General features: G+C 41.7%; 1 pseudogene; it reads left to right on the top strand.

Annotated features, from left to right (window-relative positions):
• The first annotated feature begins 2,153 nt into the window (after window positions 1-2,153).
• LOC112588825 (cysteine sulfinic acid decarboxylase-like) lies at window positions 2,154-5,729 on the top strand (annotated as a pseudogene).
• The last annotated feature ends 985 nt before the right edge of the window (window positions 5,730-6,714 follow it).

Below are 6,714 nucleotides of genomic sequence, written 5' to 3'. Positions count from 1 at the left end.
GGTGAGAGAAACTGTGGTGAGAGAGTATACACAGACAGAAATGAAGAAGAGGAGAAATAAAAAAAGAGAAAAATAGGAATATGAAGAACTGCATTGAAGAATAGAAAAAAGCGCGAAGGAGAGAGTGGCGAACTCGAGGAGGAGATCTGAGACGAAGAACTTGAAGAGAAGTGTTAAGTTGGATGACAATCGGAGGAATCCCGCCGCCGTTCGGAGGGGGAGGAAGGGAGTAGAAGAGAGAAGAGGAATGGAAAGGGAAAGAAGAGGGGGAAAAGGAGGGAGGGAGATGTAGTGGGGAGAGGAACGTGAGGAAAGGAAGAGGACGAAAAATAGAAGAAGAGATAAATGAGCAGACAAAAAAAAATAGAAAAAAAAAAGAGGCAAAACGAATGCATATTTCTCAAACGTGTTTGGATCGTTTTAAGCAAAATAAAATGGATTTCAAGCGTCGTTTCATAACTATTGATGAAACTTGGATCCACCACTATACACCAGAGCGAGAAAAACCTTCCGGCATCACACTTTAATGATATTGAATTATTGGAGAAACGTTGGAATAAATGTATTGAAGTTTCAGGAGATTATATTGAAAAATAAAACATATTTCGCGGCAAAAAAATTTTCTTTCATCGTTAGGCCGAGAACTTTTCAGACTGCCCTCGTATAAATCGTGCAGCACAATCGACACTGGCGTGTAGCGCTCTGGCGTTGTGAGTGCGGAAAACGGCGCTGATGTCCGCTCTTTAGTAACGACACAGTGAAAACCGAAATTGTCAGGCGATGTACGGAGTGCAAATATAATTATAAAGTATCTTAATAATATAATAAAATATATGTGTTCAACTAATATTTCTCGGTTTATGTAGTACCCACTATGTTTTATTTTAAATATATACCTAGTAATCCATTAATCACTGTCCCAGATAAAACATAAGATCATTTTGACGTCAAAATGATATAATTTTTATATTATTGACGTCACCTTGACTTTTATATGATTTTGTGTTCTACTTACTGTACTCTTTTGGGACCGTAATTAGTAGTACTCTCTTTTTTCACCCGTCTTTTACTCTTTTTTATGACTGGGATATGGTCAGCCTACTCGTGAGAGCATCGCGCCTCCCTCACATTTTCCCTGCAACGCGTAGTCGTCTAAGTAGAAACTATTCGCTTAATTACAATACTTAATCATAGTTTATTAATCTAATTATGAGCGGGTAACGATAAACTTGCAGCAATCTAAAAACGATGATCTTCCAGAGCTCTACCTTATACACGAGCTAACCGCGACTTAAACACGTCATCGCGCTTTGATACCGCCGCTGATTCGGTGCAAATACGCCAGTATATTATCGTCACACTGTTACTTTCCGACGGTTTGTCTCTTTTCTTTCTTTGCACGCAATACATGGGTGAATACTCGATTGATCCCTCGCGCGTCCATCCGCCGTCCGCTGGAAGAATTGTTGATCTCTGCGCGGGACTTTGGCACCGCATGATAATGCGTCGTTCTTTCGGCAAGTTCTTCGGCCGATTAGGCCTATACGTCGTAGGCCCGCGTTCGATTGATCGTGCGAACATGAAAGCCCCTTCAGAGGGGGTGACCCAGAGATCTAGATATTTTTTTGCGTGCCCCCTGTTTGCGACTAATTACGTTTTCCAGTTCAGTGATTGTAACAGTGATCGTAAATAGTTGGTGTAGAAATGTCTCGGGGTAGAATGAGATAATCGTCCGATGAAATATGAACGATAACGGAAATTCCTGCAGTTGAAGTTGTCAGAACTATCTGGCCCAACCTATCAAGATTTCTGGTATCAAGCGGGATTTTTCCATTTCCAACCGGAATTTCTGAATCGCTTACATTTCACCGGAAAATTCCTTCATTTAAACATTTCACTCGATTCATTCGTTTAAACGTTTAAATTTTTTTCTGTATATCTAAAATGTCATTTTACCTGAAGACACAATTTCCGTGACTTCACAGTACCATGTGAAATTTAGCTCGTTGACCTAAGGCGACTTGGAGTCAATAAAAATGTTTGTTTTTTTTTTTTCACACAATCGCCCCTGCATGTTTTAATCTCACCGGAGTCCAATAAACGCCGCGTTCTCCTCTCATTTCTGTGTCGTCGTAATTCTCCCGCAGAAGACGATGCCGCTCTCCCTGAACGAGGAGCCAGCTTGCGATGAAGAATCGAAACGGCGATACGGCAGATCGTGCGCTACTCCGTGAAAACGTCCAGCCCGCATTTCCACAATCAGCTTTACGCCGGGGTCGACGAGTACGGACTGGCCGGCTCCTGGTTGACGGATGCCCTCAACACCAGCCAGTAAGAGCAGCCTCCGAGTCCTCGAGACTTCGCACCTCAAGGATATTTGACGGTCTTCCGCGACGCCACTCCGGCGGGCGTAACTGTAATTCTCGCGAAGACGAAGCATGATGAATAATCCGAGATACTCTCTTATCGCGAATAGCAGACGAACAGCAGATACCGTTAACCCACTTGAACGCCCCAGACGATGCGTCGTCATCTACCGCATTAACTTCGAGTCACGGATCAATGCCGCCTGGGCGATTTCATTTCGCCGAGAGAACGACATTTTTTTCTTGCGATAATCAACGAACGCATAACAGCCAGTCGACGCGCTAATCGACCTGTGGATGCTCCTTAGATATACCTACGAGGTAGCCCCGGTGTTCACGCTGATTGAACGCGAACTGATCGAAAAGACGTTGGCGTTGGTGGGCTACCCGCGGATTCCGCAGGCCGACGGTGTGATGAGTCCAGGAGGCAGCATATCCAACATGTACGGCATGGTGTTGGCCAGGTACAAGTTGCTGCCGGAAGTGAAGAGGAAAGGACTCAGTGGGTACCCGCCGTTGGCGTGTTTCACCAGCGAGAGCAGTCATTACTCGATCATGAAAGGTGCCCATTGGTTGGGCATCGGCACCGATTATGTCCACAAGTAGGATTTTCAGTCAATCGTTCGAGGAAATCGCGCAGTCGATGGATGAAATTGACGATGCGGATTTGCACGCTAGTAATATTTATATATAAAAAAATTATATATGATTATGTAAAATCATACATCATCACTCATAAAATTATACGTTATTACATATCGATCGTTACATTATGATCCATGTACGAAATTTGCCCGTGCATGGTCATATATACAATTATATGGAATCTCATTCTGCTCATTCTGCAGAAGAAACTTTGTTAAATGAAAAATTATTTCTTTTAATAACAGTATATTTTGAGATAGAATAGAATAAAAAAGAATAAAAATTAAAATAGAACAAAATAAAATAAAAGAATAAAATAGAATAAAATTATAGTATCATTTTTTTCTTCGATAAATAGTTACCGAGATATCGTAAACTAAATATTGAAACCAAGTTTTTCTCAAAAAAATATTAGGCAAATAAAAGAATATTTCAGATAAGAAGTATTCAAATCGATTGGTAGAAAAAGGTGATAAAATCGAAATGGAGGTCTCCATTTACGATTTTAAAGTTGATCTTGACTTGATCTTTAAATTTGATCCCTAGGTCAAGTTCAAATTCACCACTAGATTTCCCATTTCAAATCCTAAAACTTTTGTATTTAACATTTTTCTCAAAGACGTCGTTCCTTCAAATTCATCCGGGGTATTTATAAAATTATATATACCTACAAATAGTCAAGAAAAGGCAACATTTATATATACAATTGCTTCGTACCGGGTAGTTATTCTAGAAAATATATTTGTTAGTGGGGGGGTTGTTATACGACCGGAAGAACAAACGATAAGGCCGTTCTGCTATTGCAACAGATTAAGACGGATGCGTTTGGTCGCATGGAGCCGAGCGACCTGAAAAGGGCGATAGCGGAGGCGAAGGGCCAAGGGCGTGTACCGTTCTATGTAAACGCCACTTGCGGCACTACGGTACTCCGGTGCCTTCGATCCGCTGTTGGACATCGCCGCGATCTGCCAAGACGAGGGTCTCTGGTTGCACGTTGACGTTCGTATAAAAGATAAAAAAAGCTAGCGGAATCGCTGAGTACACTGGACGCTCTGACCGGAAAACTGTTTCAGGCCTGTTACGGCGGTACCTTGCTGCTCTCGGACAAATATCGGCACCAACTGCGAGGCATCGAATTGTTCGTATTCATCGTCGTATCAGTGCCGTCGAGAGACGAAAGTCAGCAAGTCACGAGTTCCACAGTAATTCGAAAATCGTCGTAGCGCAATAACAACCGACCCCGCGAATCGGTCACGTCGCATCAAGCTAGAACATGCAATGGTAGAATTTACCGTGGAAACTAAGGTGAACGTGAAGCACGTTGGACGAAGTGGCTCCTGCGAGCTCGACGAACGACTTTCCTCTCTGCGACGTAAAGAGCACTAAAAAATCCGAAAGCGGAAACTCGAAATCGGCGTCGGTTCCCCTCCCCTATCATCGGTTCTCTCGTCTGTTTTCGCGATCTAATGCGATCGGTTCAGATCGAACTCGGTGTCCTGGAATCGCACAAGATGCTTGGAGTGCCGCTCCAGTGCTCCTTCTTCCTGGTCAAAGGCGAAAACGCGCTGCACAAGGCCAACTACGCCGGGGCCCAGTACCTCTTCCAGCAGGACAAATTTTATAACGTCACTTGGGACACGGGAGATAAGAGCGTGCAGTGTGGCAGAAAGGTAATCGCATTCTTACCTAAATACGAGATGCTTCAAGATAGTCGCGGAGCGGTCAGGGCTTCAAGATAGTCCTCTGCGTGAAAAGGAATGTCGAGAGACACGGAGAGATTCGGAATAGTTTTACGATAAAATGCAGAGATAAAGGACCAGTTGACTAAGTGTTGGCATATCGAGTCTGTTAATCAAAGAGCCTTGCAATCTTTCATTAGGTGTTTCATCATATCTTATAACACCTAGGTTTACGATATTTTTAGATACAGTTTTCAGTTTTACAATATTTTAGACGATATTGTCTAAAAAAAAGATTATATTGCTGTCTCGTTCTAATGTTTGTAATGACGGTACATCTCAAGGTCGATGCCATGAAATTTTGGCTAATGTGGAAAGCTCGCGGCACGACGGCTCTTGCACGCTCGGTGGACCAGGCGATGTTCTGTAAGGATTACTTTTTGAAACGCATCACGAACAGAGCTGGCTTCCGCTTGGTGTTGTCCGATTACGAGTGCACCAGTATATGCTTCTGGTGAGTTACGGCGCTTTGTCGCGTCATTGCGTCCTTGCTAGGACCAAGTGTTGTCAAGATGGCACGTCGTTGCAGGTACATACCTCCGGGTATGCGTGAGCAGCGGGAAACGCAAGAGTGGTGGAATAAACTGTATAAGATCACATCTAAGATAAAGGAACGTATGATCTTGGAAGGAACCCTTATGATCGGTTACACGCCATTGCAGGCGAAGAACATTGGCAATTTCTTTCGTATGGTGATCAACTGCCAACCGCCGCCTACGGAATCGTCCATGGATTATGTCATCAGCCAGATCGAAAAATTTGCGCTAAATCTGCGTATGAGTAATCTATAAACCTAACAAGATCTAAATAATTTTTGTAATCTGTATTTATGTTTTTCAAGTAGAATGTAAGAATCGATAGAAATGTTTGGTTAAGCATATGCAGTACCTGTTGAAAAATAATCTATTGATTTTTCATTGGAGCTATTTAACGTGTAAGAAATTATTATTATTAACGATATTACATGATGTTTACCTACCATTGTTCCTGTGTTATGTCACACCTTGGCCAAGATGTCTGTGAAATCGGGCCATTCGGGCAATCCGGCCGTCAAAAATTTATAATATATTAATAAAGCGTGCGTCATACGAAACATCGCAGCGAATCCCGCGAAATACCATGTTACAAGAAAAGATATTTTGCCTCGTTGCTGTCATATATCACCATCAAATTGTTAAAACATATTCCTCAATCTATTCCCGAGGTCTCTATACAGCCAGATTTCGCAATCAGGCCGTCTAACTTTTATCATAAATAAATAAAGATGCATAAACGTCAAGGCGGATCACGCAAATACAATTTCACAAGAAGAGATATTCCACCTCATTGGCGACATATGTAACCACTAAATTGATATTCCTTGAACTATTATCGAGGTCGCTACAGAGCCAGATTTTGCAATCCGGCCGGCAAAAATTTATAATATATTAATAAAGCGTGCGTCGTACGAAACATCGCAGCGAGTCTCACGAAATACCATGGTATAAGAAAAGATATTTTGCCTCGTTGCTGTCATATATCACCACCAAATTGTTATATACCATATTTCTCGATCTATTCTCGAGATCTACAAAGCCAGATTTCGCAATCAGGCCGTTTAACATTTATCGTATATAAAAGACTGCATTGCAACATGTCACGTACAATACAATTTTGGAACATGAGAAATATTGCTTCGTTAACGTAATACATCATCATCAAATTGTTCGGCCGTATTCCTTGTATTATTTCTAACGTCACTATAAATTTTGATTTGACAAAAACAGGATTTTGATTATTAACATATATATATATATATATACAAGGTGTTATAAAAGTCCTGGAAGAGCAGAATAACTCGAAAAATATGAGTCCTAGAAAAAATACGAAGTACTAGGTTTTTATGATTTTTTCCTGGCTATCTGACGGTAACCTTGGATCTGACCATGACAATGACCTTGAAGGTCATTTCAAGATCAAGTTAA

This window comes from Harpegnathos saltator, unplaced genomic scaffold (assembly GCF_003227715.2).
Source record: "Harpegnathos saltator strain DR-91 unplaced genomic scaffold, Hsal_v8.6 scaffold301, whole genome shotgun sequence".
Taxonomy (NCBI): domain Eukaryota; kingdom Metazoa; phylum Arthropoda; class Insecta; order Hymenoptera; family Formicidae; genus Harpegnathos; species Harpegnathos saltator.
This window is presented reverse-complemented; position numbering and strand designations above follow the sequence as displayed.